At 38.3% G+C, this 15,943-nt stretch overlaps 1 protein-coding gene across 7 annotated transcripts in view; it reads left to right on the forward strand.

Annotated features, from left to right (window-relative positions):
* The first annotated feature begins 1,221 nt into the window (after nt 1-1,221).
* Nucleotides 1,222-15,943, forward strand: part of LOC105473270 (solute carrier family 6 member 15) — a 72,206-nt gene continuing 57,484 nt past the window's right edge. For 2 of the 7 annotated variants that reach the window (XM_071071352.1, XM_011726985.3), the window contains exon 1: nt 1,721-2,007. The gene's annotated coding sequence lies outside the window, so the exon portion shown is untranslated. Of the gene's footprint in view, nt 1,243-1,720; nt 2,008-15,943 lie in introns of those variants that run through there. The other 5 variants (XM_011726987.2, XM_011726988.2, XM_011726984.2 and 2 more) reach the window with 3 other exon arrangements.

The raw sequence follows: 15,943 nt of genomic DNA on the forward strand, positions 1-15,943 counted from the left end.
GGGAAGCTTAAAACAATAGTTCCTTTCTCCTACTTCTCTTCATTGGCATTGAGACACAACTTAGTATCAGTCATTATGGAGGGCATCACTCTACAAATATTTTGGGACCTATGCGTATGTATTGGAATTAGGTATCAGACATAAGTGAAAACGCATGAGAGAGAAATAATTTCAGTACTTCTTGGTACTACCGTGAACTATTTCTGCCAGCATAGGGATAACTTTGTTTCCCACAGATAATCCTAATCCTGATCATGGTGGACACAGATCTCCTTATTTTCTTAAAATTTTCTCAGTTGTTATTGATAACGTTGGTACTGTATTTCAGTTTCTTTATATATCAACATTAAATATTTGCCTGTCACCAAAATGTGAAGTAAAAAGCAAAAAATTTCTATAAAAGGTTTATTTTGACTGTTTTTATTTTTTCCTGTGGTGCATCTATCAAAGAGCATTTATTTACTTATGGCAGGGGAGGGGTATCAGGGAATCAAATCTAATTTAATTTCTTAACTTTTAATTTTTCAAAGTTGGGATTGGAAGAGAGTCTGAGAAAAAGCTCTCTTGGCTGCTTTAAAAGCTAAGGATTAGTAGCAATGTTCTGACCTGAAATTTAGGTCTTGTGATTTCTTTCCAAGAGATTTTTCACTGCATGAAAAACCTGTCTGCAATGGCCTTTTTTATTTAATTCAATCTTAATTGGTTGCGAACTGTAAAAATCTAAGGGATTGTTAAAAGGCCTCAAAGTGCACAAAAGTATTTTTAAGAGTAATATTAATAATCTGGAAGTGAAAAATGTACTTTGCTAAGTTACTTAACCTTTTACCTACGTTCTAGGTTCATTTTGCATTTCTTTTAAATTTTGAATGTTTCAAGGACGGAAAATTTCATCCCTAGAGCATATGCACTGTTTAGGGGACAGTTCAGCCATTTTCAAAAGCAGGCTAAGCTTTGTGTTCAGAGATGTATATTTTAGGAATTCTCCACGTGGCTTAATTACGATCATGCCTTGATTGTCAGCAGAGGTAAGCCAGGCTTCATCTTCTAATGAGACCCCTTGGAAAAGAGTCGGCTGCTGAGGCACCAACACACCATAGGTGAGGGAGGACCAGCTTTCTAAAACGGCCTTTCATAACCTGGAGGGAATCACTGAGCGCTATCAGGCCACCGCCTGACGGAGAAGCCAATGCCCAGAGGCTTTTTCTTTCGCAAGAGATGGAAATGGCCGGCTTGTGGAGATAGGTAGGGAAAAGGGTTCTTCGGGTCACCCATTTTTTTCTAGTCCCATTACTGACTCTTAGAGAATATTCACATGGTGCCAGGTAGCACCATGCCTATTATTATTCTCACTGAGGCAAAAGTCAGGGGCGGGTAACTGGTGTCCATTCTTTCGTTTGAGTGGGTTGGAGAAAGACGGGATGGCTGGAGGAATTTGTTTTGTTTTGCTTTGGAGCGGGCTTCCTCAGTTGTATCCCGCATCGGGCGGGCACAGCCCTGGGCTCTGGGAAGACGCCGCTGGGCAGCCGCAGTGGCCATTGCATCAGTGGGTTTTGGGGCGGGGAAGTGCGGAGCTCAGCCGGCTCTCCTGGCTACCCCTCCGCGCCCCGCCGCCGCCCACAGCTTACCCTTCTCCTCTGCAGCCTGTAGGCGCCCGCAACACGGGCGGGCCGGGCACGTGGGCGCCTCCGTCACACCCTCACACATACACACACACGCGCGCGCACACACACATACGCATGCACACGCGCACCCGCACCCGCGCGCCTGTATCCCGTGCTGTTTCCCTGGCAGACACACAGGCGCTCACGAGTCTCTCCTTGCCAGCCTGCAGGGCAGCAACCCCCAAAACCCAGCTCCTGGTCCCATCCTAGACAAGAAGCTGCTTCTCTGAAAACAGCTCCTCTTCGGCCTCCGTCACAGCCACCTGGACCCTACCCTTTCGCGACTGCTGCTGCTCCTGCCGGGACGTGGAAGCAGCAAAAGGCGCTTGGTCAAGACACACTGACGGTAATGGCAAGCGCCTACGCTAAGGGCACAACTGGGGATGAGGTGGGGCTCGCCATTAGCCACCCAGGAGCCTGGGCACCAGCACAGGGAGCGAATTGGCAGACGGATGCCGGGAAGGACTCGCTGCGTCTTGGGGTGGGAGGAGGGAGGGCAGCTCAAAAGCCCTGGGAGGGAGAAGCTGGGCTGGGCGGGCAACCTTCTAACTCTGCACCTCTGCACAATCAGGGTGGGGGGCGACAGGCTGCACATGTAAGGGGAAGCACATGGGTTGAAACGTGCCGCCATCCTTCCTTCCCGTCGTGGAAATTACCCACAGCATCCCCAGAGACCTACTTGTTTCCAAGTCAAGTCGGGGTTGGTTGAAGGGTGGGGTCCAACACGGGGAAGTCCAAGAGGAAAGTTGGGAGGGTCGGGGCAGAGAGAGGCGCGAGGTGAATTGGAAGCTAAACCTCGTGCAGGTGGGCGATGGGGCGGGGAGAGCAGAGAGCTTTATTCCTCGTTCGCTTCCGTTCGCTTTTGCAAAGGCTGAAGGCGACTACCGAGGACAGAGTGTTTTCACGTGACCACAGTTCCCTTTTGCTTGAGGTATCCTGTGATAAATGGCCCGAAAGGGGGCCTTTCGCCGTGCGAAAGGCACGTGGCTGCTGGAGAAATAACGGCTCCTGTGTTTCTGCGCACCTGGAATTTGAGAGTGTGGCGGTGAGGGTGGTGCTGCTGGGATTGTAAGAAGATGGGAATCAGTTAGAAACCCAGATCGTTTCTACCTTTCTTTCACTAGGCTGTTCTGTGTGTGACTGGGAAGAAGACGGTATTGAGTACAGGGAAAATCTTGCACTCTAACGTAGCGCACCAGCGTGATACATAAGAATGAATCAAGACGCCCGAGGCGTTCGGGGGCCGGCATGACCCACCCAGTGGCACAGGCTGCGGGAGCGGGAATTATTTTCCCTGAGCTGAGAAGCAGCATTTGATATGCATTTGAGGAAAGCAAAGCCCCGAGGCTCGCGCTCTCCATCCTCCCGCTTTCCCTTTCCATCCTCCCTCTTTCCCTTTCCATCCTCCTCCCTAGCTGGGAAAGGCTGGAGTAAGACGGGGCGGGGTCCGGACTCCGGCGCAGTGACGTAAGCAGTGTTTGGGTGCTTATGCAAATGAGTCTGCGACCGTTTCTTCTGGTCTTGCCATTTTCCCCTCCAGATCTTAAAGGTAGACCCAATCTTAGTCTGCACCATCCTTGCAGTTCACTACTTAAGACGTATGGGAAAAATGAAGGATTTGCTTTATATGCTGCCTTTGGTCTCCTCATAGCCCATCCTGTAAAAGCTATTTTCTACCTGTCAATGCCTGATTGCTTTTCCGCGACACCAGCAACAAAGTGTTTGCTTTGAGGAATTATTCTCTGCAGACACAACCCTCATCAAGCCCCTCACCTACCCAGTCTCATTTCTGCAAGAACAGTGCTGAAATACAGACCTACTTATGTCTTAGGCACCTAGTACTGGGCTTGACTTGTACGTTCTTAATAAATGCTTAATGATGGACTAAATTTTTTTTGAACAGTGTCAGGTTTTGAAGGGAAGGCGAGGGTTAAAGAAAGACACACACACACACACACACACACACGCACACACAGAAAGAAGGCGGCTCAACAGCAAATTCAGGCTTTCTGTCCAGCATAAAACCTACAGAAGTGGGGGACCCGGCTAATGCCAGAGCCCGCTGCCACTTACAGGCTGGGTCAATTTAAAGGTATGGGCAGAAGGGATCTGAGCAGTATGGCTTGCTGCCCGGCGGGATATTGATAAGATGCTTCCATGAAGAGGCGGTTCTGGCCCTTGTTCCGGCGGAATGTCGTTCTGGTGTTCAGGGTGTTCCTTGGACCTTTGTCCAATAAGACATGATAGGGATGTCTCTTTAGTTGGGCCTTTGTCCCCCTTGTGGACAGTTGGTTAGACGGGATGTTTCTCACAGCTCGAACCCCTGTGAAATGTTCCGCTTTGACCAAGGTCTGCAAAACAGCAGGGAGCTTACAGCATGGTGCAGTTTGGACTAATAAACAGTATGTATTTTTTTCTTTCATATTAAATTCAAGATATTCGACCATCAAAATCTGGTGATTTTATTTTTGTGGATTGTTGCCTTTTCATGGAATCATCAATGATCCATGTGTATTTGTTGGAGTAAAACATATCCCAACAAATTTAAAACAGAATTTATTAACCATTTTTCTCCAAATAAAGCTTTCTCAGTCTTTTTTTTTTTTTTAAGGATGACAGGAATGAATAGGATTTTTAAAGAAAGATAATACTTTACTGTTGATAAGCTTTTTTCTTTCTGATTGCACATTATATACTTGATTGAAAAATTATTTTATAATTCTAATATAGTTAACTCAAGATATAATATTTTAATGGAACAAATAAAAGCATTTTTATATGTTTCTAGGAGATAAGTACTCTATCACTGAATAAATATGAAATAATACAGAATCTTAAAACTGGATAACAGTTATGAGAGATGCCAATAATCAGATAAGATGCCTTCCTTACCACCTACTGAAACATTTAAAATAAGTCAGACTGGTTACTAAAATCTAAAGTCCATATTCATAGTTATTACCTTACCCAGTGATCATAGTTGAAATTGTAAATATGCTTCTCCTATCATAAAATAAAATGTGTATGTGATAGGTAAGATATTTGCATCCTTTTTAACCCTGGATTATATCATCTAGGCAATTCAATCATTGACTTAGAATGGCAGACCCAAAAGAGACCTTGGTGGCTATCAAAAGCTCCTAAAAACTTTTCTTTCATTTCTCAGTGGACCTCTCACCTTGTGGAAGAGTATGTGTTAATTCTTTATTACTACATACATATGCATGATAGGATATATTAGTATATTCCTATGCAGCTCTGCAGAGTAGATTTTGAAATGGTTTCTCAGCAGATGGTATTAATAAAAATCCACAGGCATAGTTGGATGCATGAACAACATTCAAGGTTACACAGCAGGAATCATTAGATTTATTTCCCCCTTACTTATAACACTACTCTTCTTTACTAAATAATTTTTGATATATTTATCTGCTTAAGTATTAACTTTGACCAGTAATTATCATCTCTTTTTCTGTGGACAACAAGCCCTAAAAATAAACTGGGATATAGGGCAATTTTAAATGCATAGTATCACTTGACACAGGGCAGAGTTGTAAGTTGTGTTCAGCCTTGAAGGTCACTTTATTTCCTTGTGATTAATGTGCTAAGGTATCTTTTCACATAAGATTAATTGATTTTTATTTTTAAATAGAATGCATACTTTGGGAACTTTTTCACCTATCAGATTGGCAAAGATCAAAGAGATTATTTGTTATACAGAAGAGGGCAGAAGAAAGAGGGTACTCTCATGCATTGCTGGTGATAGTGCGAATGGACACAATTTTTATAAAGGGCTATTTGGTAATATTTATCAAAACTATAAGAGCATCATACCTTTTGATCAAGCTATTCCAGTTCTAGAAGTTTATTCTACAGATATGGAGATGCAAGATATACAAAGTAATTTGTTGGAACATTGTAGTAGCAAATTCTCAGCGGTGATCTAAATATATGGTATACCTATACCAAGCAATATCATACAGAAGCTTTTCTAAATGAAGCTATTACATTGAGATCAAAAGTTTCGAAGAATTTATTTGAGTGAAAAACTAAGAGGTAGAATTATGCACATCGTAATTGTTGTGTAAAAAGAAGCAGATTGGGGGCTGGTGGGGAGAAAACACATATTAGCTTGAATATATAGAGAGTGTTTAAGTGTGTATACACACACATATATATATATGCTAGTATATACAGAAAATATTTATTGAATATTTTGATTACTTATTGGGAGGTACAGATGGTACAGTATATTCTAGGGAGGAAGGGTAGGAAGATATATATATTTCTTTACTCTGTGCCCTTTAATACCATATTATAGTATTCTGTATTCAAAATATAAATACATAAAATATTTTAAAGTGAAGACAGAGGCAAATGAACACCTTTGGTAGAGTTTTATTCATTCATCATATGCCATGGAATTCGTAAGGTACAAAAGTCAATCATTATTTTGACTACTCCCTGATTTTTGTTGTTGTTTCTGAATTTACAAGAAAGTTTCCTCTTTACAGAGTTTTAGTAATAAAATTATATTGCAGAAGCATATTTAGTACTTGATTCAATAAAGTTAGCCAATTATACCAGCAAAAAAAAAAAAAAGGCATAATTTTAGGGTATTAAAAAAAGTCTTGATTTTGAGATGGGAGTTGAGTCCCATGTAGTTGGTAAGAAATAACACAGAGTTCTTGTAAGCTCTTGACAATATAACATTGTGTCATAACATTTACACAATATATATAACATTTTGCAAATATAACATTTTGTAATAACTATATGAAAACTTCCTAATCAGAATATTGACATTGATACAGTCAAGTTACAAAAGAGTTCCATCACATAAGGATTCCCTGTGTTGGCCTTTTATAACCACAACCACTTCACTCCAGTTCCCAGGCTCTCCTTAACTCCTGGCAACCTCTAATCCATTTTCTCTGCATCCTTGCCAGAATTTGGTTGTCACTATATTTTGGCCATTCTGATAGGTATATAGCAACATCTCATTGTATTTTAAATTTGCATTTACCTAATGGCTAATAATATCGAGCCTCATTTCATGTGCTTATTTGTCATTCATGTATTATATTCAATGAAATGTCTGTACCTATTTTCTTATTTTATTTATAATGGTGGGTTATTGTTTTTTTTTTCCTCCCGAGTCTGGCTCTGTCGCCCAGGCTGCAGTGCAGTGGCGAGATCTCGGCTCACTGCAAGCTCTGCCTCCCGGGTTCACGCCATGCTCCTGCCTCAGCCTCTCGAGTAGCTGGGACTACAGGCGCCCGCCACCACGCCCGGCTAATTTTTGTATTTTTAGTAGAGACAGGGTTTCACCGTGTTACCCAGGATGGTCTCGATTTCCTGACCTCGTGATCCGCCCGCCTCAGTCTCCCAAAGTGCTGGGATTACAGGTGTGAGCGACCCCGGCTGGCAACAGTTGAGTTTTTTTTTTTTTTCCCAAGACCAATCTTGCTCTTGTGCCCCGGGCTGGAGTGCAATGACACGATCTTGGCGCACTGCAACCACCGCCTCACTAGTTCAAGAGATTTCCCTGCCTCTGCCTCCCTAGTAGCTGGGATGACCGGCGGCTGCCACCACGCCCGGCTAATTTTTGTGTTTTTCCTAGAGACGGGGTTTCACCATGTTGGCCAGGCTGGTCTCGAACTACTGACCTCAGGTGATCTGCCCGCCTCGGCCTCCCAAAGTGCTGGGATTACAGGCGTGAGCCATGGCGCCCGGCAACGGTCGGGTTTTAAGAGTTCTTTATATATCCTAAACACCAGTCCTTTGTGACCTTCAAATATATTCTTCCATTTTTAAGCTTTTTTTTTTTTTCCATCCTCTTAATAGGTTCTTTCACAGAGCAAAAGTTTCAAATTTCGAGGCCCAGTTTATCAGTTTTTGTGTTGCTGAATCCTGCTTTTGTCATGTCTAAGGGTTCTTTGGTTAACCCTAGATCTCAAAGATTTAATCTGATGATTTGTTTCTTAAAGTTTTATATTTTCCACCTAAGTTTGTGATTCATTTTGAATTAATTTTTCTATAAGGTGTGAGGTTTAGGTTCAGGGTTATACTTTTGCCTAGGGTTGTCCAATTATTTCCAGAACGATTCGTGGAAAGAGCTATTTTTTTCTCCATTGAAATTGCTTTGGGACCTTTATCAAAAATTAATTGGGCATATTGTGTGCACTTCTTTCTGGGTAGCCTCTTCTGTTACATTCATTTTTGGCTATCCTTTCACCAACCTCACATAGACTTCATTACTGTAACTACATAATAAGTCACGAAATTGGAAAGAATCATTCCTCCCACTTCATTCTTCTGTTTAAAATTGTTGTAGCTCCTCTAATTTTTTGCCTGTTCATATAAATTTTGAAATAATCTTCTTTGTAGAAAAATGTCACTGATATTTTGATAGGAATTCATTTAACCATATATCAATTTAGGGAAATCTGACATCTTTCCTACGTTGAGTTTTCTAATCCATGAACATGGCATATCTTCCCATACATTTAGATCTTCTTTCATTTACTTTATCAGCACTTTGTAGTTTTCAGCAAAAAATGTACCATCCAGGTTTTGTTACATTTTTGTGTAATTATGTCAGTTTAATGATTATAAATGCTATTGCATTTTTAATTTGTGTCCACTTGTTTATTGCTAACATATGGAACTATAAATGATTTGTGTATGTTTACCTTGTATTCTGTGATTTTTTTGTACTATTATTCTAGAAGGTATTTTTGTAGATTCATTAGAATTTATAATATAGACAATCAGAATGTCTGCAAAAAAATTGAATACTGTATTATTAACATTCATATAACATCCTTGAAATGACCAAAAAATGAACATGAAGAACAGATTAGAGGTTGCCAGGAGTTAAGGAGAGCCTGGGGACTGGAGCAAAGTGGTTGTAGTTATAAAAGGCCAACACAGGGAATCCTTATGTGATGGAACTCTTTTGTAACTTGGCTGTTCTTCCTGATTTATGTGACTTATACATAAATTTGTAACTTGACTCTTCTCCTTTCTTGATTTATGTGACTTATACAGTTAGCTTTCTGTATCCTTAGGTTCTGCATCCACAGATTCAACCAATGCAGATGTGAATCTAATACTTGTGGGATGCAGGACACACAGATGAATGTGGGACTTGAGCATCTGAGGATTTTGGTATTTGTGGGAGGTCCTTGAACAATGCCCCTTGGACGCTAAGGGGTGACTGTATTTCCTTCTCCTTACCTTATGCCACTGCTTAGAACTTCCAATACTATGTTCAATAAGAGTGTGAGAGTAGATGTTTTTGTCTTGTTTCTTATCCTGAAGGAAAAGCATTTAGTTTTTCACTGGTAAATATAATGTCAACTGTAAAATTTTTGTAGATGCTGTTGATCAAGTTGAGAAAGTTTCCTTCTATTCCTAATTTTTGACCATAAATGGATATTGAATTTTGTCTTTTCTGGATCAATATAGTCATGTGATTTTTCCTCTAGTCTGTTATTATTGTATATTACATATTGATTTTTGAATATTGAACCAACCTTGAATACTTAGAATAAACCCTACTTGGTTATGGAATATAGTTTTTTTATACATCGCTGAATTCTGTTTTCTAACACTGTGTAAAGGAATTTTGTGTCTATATTCATTAGGAATATTGATCTGTAGTTTTTTATTTTTTACTATGATCTTTGCCTGGTTTTGGTATCTGAGTAATACTGCTTTCATAAAATGAAATTCGAATTATTCTATCATTTTCTATTGTCTAAAGAGATTGTGTAGAATCGATGTTAATTCTTTTTTAAATGTTTGGTAGAATTTTCCAGTGAGATTTCTTTTGTGACAGTTTTAAAATTATGCATTCAACTTCTTTATTAGTTATATAGCTATTAAATGATCTATTTCTTATTGGCTAAGTTATGGTAGTTTGTGTTTTTTAAGGAACTGATTGGTTACACCTAAGTTACTAAATGTATGTGTGTAGAGTTTATGTTAGTATTCTCTCATGGTCATTTTGATGTCTGCAGATTTTGCGGTGATAATTCCTATTTCACTTATGATTTCCAAGATGCCTTAAGCATGAAATTGACTATATGCATCTTTACATATGATTCACTGAATGTGGCTTGGAAAGTTAATACCTATTTTGTGGTTAAAATAAAATCACTGTGTGTATTTAAACACCTAAACCACATATCCTCTACATAGATCTAGCCACATTGTGAAGATTATTGGACAGTATTTTAAATTTCAGTAAAGTTTGTTTAATTTTAGTTAAATCCAATACATAATCTTATCCATAGACAAATGTTTCAGGTATCTATTGCTACACAACAAACCATTCTACAACATAGTGTCTTAAAATAATGACTTTTTAAAATAATTCTTCTGTGAGGTGGTTGGGCTCTTTTGGATGGTTCATCTGTTCTGATTGGTGTTACCTGGCAGTTCAGCTAGGGTTGGAATATCAATACCTTTTTTCCTATGTCTGGAGCTTCACCTCAGATGATGGTTGCTTGAGACTATTTCTCGCTCTCGCTCTCTCTCTCTCTCTCTCCCCCCCTCTTTCCATGTGGGGTTTTAGCGGGAGAAGTAGACTGTTTTATATGGTGCCTAGCTTCCAAAAGAAGGAAAGCAGAAACTGCTGAGCTTCTATAGCCTTGGAACTTGCATAGTTTCACTGCTGCTGCCTTCTGGTCAAAGCAAGCTCAAAGTTAACCCAGATTGAAAAGAAGGGAAAACAGCCTACTATAGCAAATAACTATGAAAGATCCAATAACATTTTATAAGGATTTATGAACAAATAAAACATATTCAGTGCCTTTAAATTATTATTTTTAGAAAACATAGTATACATTAGTTTAAATATGCCTCCTAAAGATTGGTCTAGTTCCTACTCCCTGACATCTGTAAATGTTACCTAATTTGGAAGAAAAGTCTTTGCAGATAAAGTATTTGAGATGAAGATATGATTTCAGAAGATCCAGATGGGTCCTACATGCCATGACAAGCATCTTTATAAAAAAGATGGAGAAAGATATTAGACTGAAGTAGAAAGAAGTAGGCAATCTGACCACAGAAACAGAGAATGGAGTAATGAGGCCACAAACTGAGGAATGCCAGCAGCCACCAGAAGCTGGAGAAGGCAAGGTTCACACTCTCCCCTAGAGCCTCCTGAGAAAATACCAACCTGGTAACACCTTGATTTTGGTTGACTGAAACTTATTTTGGATTCTTTGGTCTCTAGAAGTATGAAAGAATACATTTCTGTTGTTTGAGACATTAAATTTGAGGTAATTTGTTAAAGCAATCTTCAGGAAATGAATATAATGCCTAAGTCTGAGGTGTTCTTAATATGTTAATAAAACTTTGTTTTAAAAACTTTTTCTCTACTTCAGAAATCTTTAAAAGAATTTTGAAAGATTGTCTGTCTTTGGTTCACAGAAGTCAACAAAAATATACTCCAATTTATGGAAATTGCTTTATGATTATAATTAATTTTGAAATAATTACAATTTCACGGAAGGGTGCACGTGGAGGTCTGTGCATGATTTACTTGACTTCCCCACCACTTTAACATCTTATATAAGACACAGTACTATATCAAAACCAGCATATTGATGCGGCATAATCCACAATATGTCTATGTTTATAGCTCTATGAAATTTTATAAAATGTGTACCTTCTTGTATCCCTTACCACAATGAAGATAGTAACCTGCTACTCTTTTATAAGCACACCCACTTACCCTCTCTGTCCCTAACTCTTCAAACCATGGATACCCTCTCTGTCCCTAACTCTTCAAACCATGGATATGTTGTTCATTTCTATAATTATGTTATTTCACAAATGTTATATAAAAATTGTTATATATGTATTTCTTTGAAATTGACATTTTTATATTGTTTTCACTGAGTATCATTTCCTTTAGGTACATGCAAGTTGTTGCATGTATCAGTAGTTTTTTTTAATGCTGAGTAGTGGTTCATGGTGTGAATGTAGCACAATTTAATCATTCACCCATTAAAATGCATACTGGATAGTTTCCAGTTTTTGACTATTATGAGTAAAGCTGCTATGGACATTAGTATACAAGTTTTGTAAGTCTTATTTTATTTTTCTGTGATATATCCCTGAAATATAGTTGCTGGTTACTATGAGAAGTCTTCATTAATGTTAAAAGTAACCAAGCTTTTTTTCACAGTGACTGTACTATTCCACATTTCCACCAGCAACATGTGATTGATTTAGTTTCTACATGTCCTCACCAATATTTGGTGTTATTACTTTAAAAAACAAAGTTTAGCCATTCTGGCAGGTGTGTTATTTATAGTCCACCTTTTGGGGAAAAAAGTATATATTTAATGAAGGATAAATTGTGACTTGGTATTGTTATTTGTAAAAAAATTTTTTTCCTTTCCTTTTGATTGGGTCTATAATTTTTTATTTTATAGCTCAATGCAAAAATTTTATGTAAAGGGGATATAATTTGCAAAAAAAAAATCATATTTTTCATCAAGATTATTATTTCAGTATTTCACCAAATCTCTTGATGAAAGTTTTTTTCTCTGTAATTATACCATAACTATAAACTAATCAGCATATAGTGACAAATTTTCTTGAGCATTACAATATGGTCCAAATTTTGATTTTATTTGGATGGTCTTTATTTTTGTCCTATATTAGAGAATAGAAAAATGAATTGCATTTGAATCTGTAAATAATTAATTCCATATTCAGATTAGTTCATATTTAAATAAAACTTTTTTTTCAGTGAAGTTTTGAGTTGTCAAAGTCAGGGAGATAATTTACTGGTGTTCTAGTGCTTTATTATAGAATATTAAGCTTGTGACAAATGCCAAAAATTAGCCAGTGCAGACATCTGTTTGAGTCATCCATCATTTATGTCAGATGCAGATACCTACCTGCTACTTCAGGTGTTTGCATATAATTAAAATGTAATATAATTTCAAAAGAGATTGTAACAATGGCTTGGGGGATACAAAGTTTTGAAAAATGGAACAAGAATGGCAGAAAGTATTGAGTTAATTTTGTAGTGAACATATTATATAGCAAGACTGGTCAAGATAAAAACAAAGAAAAAGACCTATTACCAATATCAGTAATAAAAATGAGATATGGGCCGGGCGCGGTGGCTCAAGCCTGTAATCCCAGCACTTTGGGAGGCCGAGATGGGAGGATCACGAGGTCAGGAGATCGAGACCATCCTGGCTAACACGGTGAAACCCCATCTCTACTAAAAAATACAAAAAACTAGCCGGGCGAGGTGGCAGGCGCCTGTGGTCCCAGCTACTCGGGAGGCTGAGGCAGGAGAATGGCGTAAACCCGGGAGGCGGAGCTTGCAGTGAGCTGAGATCGCGCCACTGCACTCCAGCCTGGGCGACAGAGCCAGACTCAGTCTCAAAAACAACAACAACAACAACAAAAAAAAAAACAAAACAAAAAAAATGAGATATGATGGCAAATTCTATATATGTTTTAAAAACTGTGGAATATTATAGAACACTTTATGACAATGAATTTGGCACCTTACGTAAAATGGACAAATCCCTCAAAAAGATGGCTTACCAAAAGTAAAACAAGAAAAGGCAAATCTTAGTAGCTGTATATCAATGAAATAAATTGAATTTTTAATTTAAAACATTTTCAGAAAGAAAACCCCAAACCTAGATGGTTTGGGTTATTGGTGAGTGCTGGCAAACTTTTAAAGAAGAAATAAAACTAGTTCTACACAAATACTCTAAGAAAATAAAAGAGAAATCATTTTAAAGCTTTCTAAGACACCACCAAAACCAGAGGAACAAAATAAATTTTTATATATATATATATATATATATATGTATATACCCACTTTCCCATGAATGCAGTTGAAAGAAAATCTATAACAAAATATAGCAGATTTATTTTAGTGATGTATTAAAAAGTAATTCCAGCTGCATCCATGTCCCTACAAAGGACTCAAACTCATCCTTTTTTATGGCTGCATAGTATTCCATGGTGTATATGTGCCACATTTTCTTAATCCAATCTGTCACTGATGGACATTTGGGTTGATTCCAAGTCTTTGCTATTGTGAATAGTGCTGCAATAAACATACGTGTGCATGTGTCTTTATAGCAGCATAATTTATAATCCTTTGGGTATATACCCAGTAATGGGATGGCTGGGTCATATGGTACATCTAGTTCTAGATCCTTGAGGAATCGCCATACTGTTTTCCATAATGGTTGAACTAGTTTACAGTCCCACCAACAGTGTAAAAGTGTTCCTATTTCTCCACATCCTCTCCAGCACCTGTTGTTTCCTGACTTTTTAATGATTGCCATTCTAACTGGTGTGAGATGGTATCTCATTGTGGTTTTGATTTGCATTTCTCTGATGGCCAGTGATGATGAGCATTTTTTCATGTGTCTGTTGGCTGTATGAATGTCTTCTTTTGAGAGGTGTCTGTTCATATCCTTTGCCCACTTTTTGATGGGGTTGTTTGCTTTTTTCTTGTAAATTTGTTGGAGTTCTTTGTAGGTTCTGGATATTAGCCCTTTGTCAGATGAGTAGATTGCAAAAATTTTCTCCCATTCTGTAGGTTGCCTGTTCACTCTGATGGTAGTGTCTTTTGCTGTGCAGAAGCTCTTTAGTTTAATTAGATCCCATTTGTCAATTTTGGCTTTTGCTGCCGTTGCTTTTGGTGTTTTAGACATGAAGTCTTTGCCCATGCCTATGTCCTGAATGGTACTACCTAGGTTTTCCTCTAGGATTTTTATGGTATTAGGTCTAACATTTAAGTCTCTAATCCATCTTGAATTAATTTTCGTATAAGGAGTAAGGAAAGGATCCAGTTTCAGCTTTCTACTTATGGCTAGCCAATTTTCCCAGCACCATTTATTAAATAGGGAATCCTTTCCCCATTTCTTGTTTCTCTCAGGTTTGTCAAAGATCAGATGGCTGTAGATGTGTGGTATTATTTCTGAGGACTCTGTTCTGTTCCATTGGTCTAGATCTCTGTTTTGGTACCAGTACCATGCTGTTTTGGTTACTGTAGCCTTGTAGTATAGTTTGAAGTCAGGTAGCGTGATGCCTCCAGCTTTGTTCTTTTGACTTAGGATTGTCTTGGAGATGCGGGCTCTTTTTTGGTTCCATATGAACTTTAAAGTAGTTTTTTCCAATTCTGTGAAGAAACTCATTGGTAGCTTGATGGGGATGGCATTGAATCTATAAATTACCTTGGGCAGTATGGCCATTTTCACGATATTGATTCTTCCTATCCATGAGCATGGTATGTTCTTCCATTTGTTTGTGTCCTCTTTGATTTCACTGAGCAGTGGTTTGTAGTTCTCCTTGAAGAGGTCCTTTACATCCCTTGTAAGTTGGATTCCTAGGTATTTTATTCTCTTTGAAGCAATTGTGAATGGAAGTTCATTCCTGATTTGGCTCTCTGTTTGTCTGTTACTGAGTCCTTTGTAGGGACATGGATGCAGCTGGAATCCATCATTCTTAGCAAACTATCACAAGAACAGAAAACCAAACACCGCATGTTCTCACTCATAGGTGGGAACTGAACAATGAGATCACTCGGACTCAGGAAGGGGAACATCACACACCGGGGCCTATCATGGGGAGGGGGGAGGGGGGAGGGATTGCATTGGGAGTTATACCTGATGTAAATGACGCGTTGATGGGTGCAGCACAGCAACATGGCACAAGTATACATATGTAACAAACCTGCATGTTATGCACATGTACCCTACAACTTAAAGTATAATAATAATAAATAAATTTAAAAAAAAAAAAAAAAAAGTAATTCATCATGACCAAGTGAGGTTTGTTTCATAAATGAAAGATTGTTTTAAGATACAAAAGCAGCGAATATGGGATACTACATATCAATAGATGAAGAACTCATATGGTTATCTTAATTAAGGCAAAAATAATTTGTTAAAATTTACCACAATAATTCAAAATAACTACCACACTGAACTAGGAATATAAAGTAACGTATCTAAACTAATAAAGGGATCTATGAAAAAATTGCCCAACTAACGTTGTACATAGGGGAACATTGACTACTTTTCAAGTAACACTGAGACATAAATGAAGATGTTTGCCTTTAGCATATCTAGTCAATATTTTTGTGGATGTCTTAACCAGTAAAATAAGTCAAGAGAAAGATATAAAAGTAAACAATTATACAAATGAAAATTAAATTATCATTATTAACTGATGACATGATTATGTAAGTGGAGGTCCTCCAGAATCTTAGAAAG

The sequence above is a fragment of the Macaca nemestrina genome, chromosome 10 (genome assembly GCF_043159975.1).
Source record: "Macaca nemestrina isolate mMacNem1 chromosome 10, mMacNem.hap1, whole genome shotgun sequence".
Classification (NCBI taxonomy): Eukaryota; Metazoa; Chordata; class Mammalia; order Primates; family Cercopithecidae; genus Macaca; species Macaca nemestrina.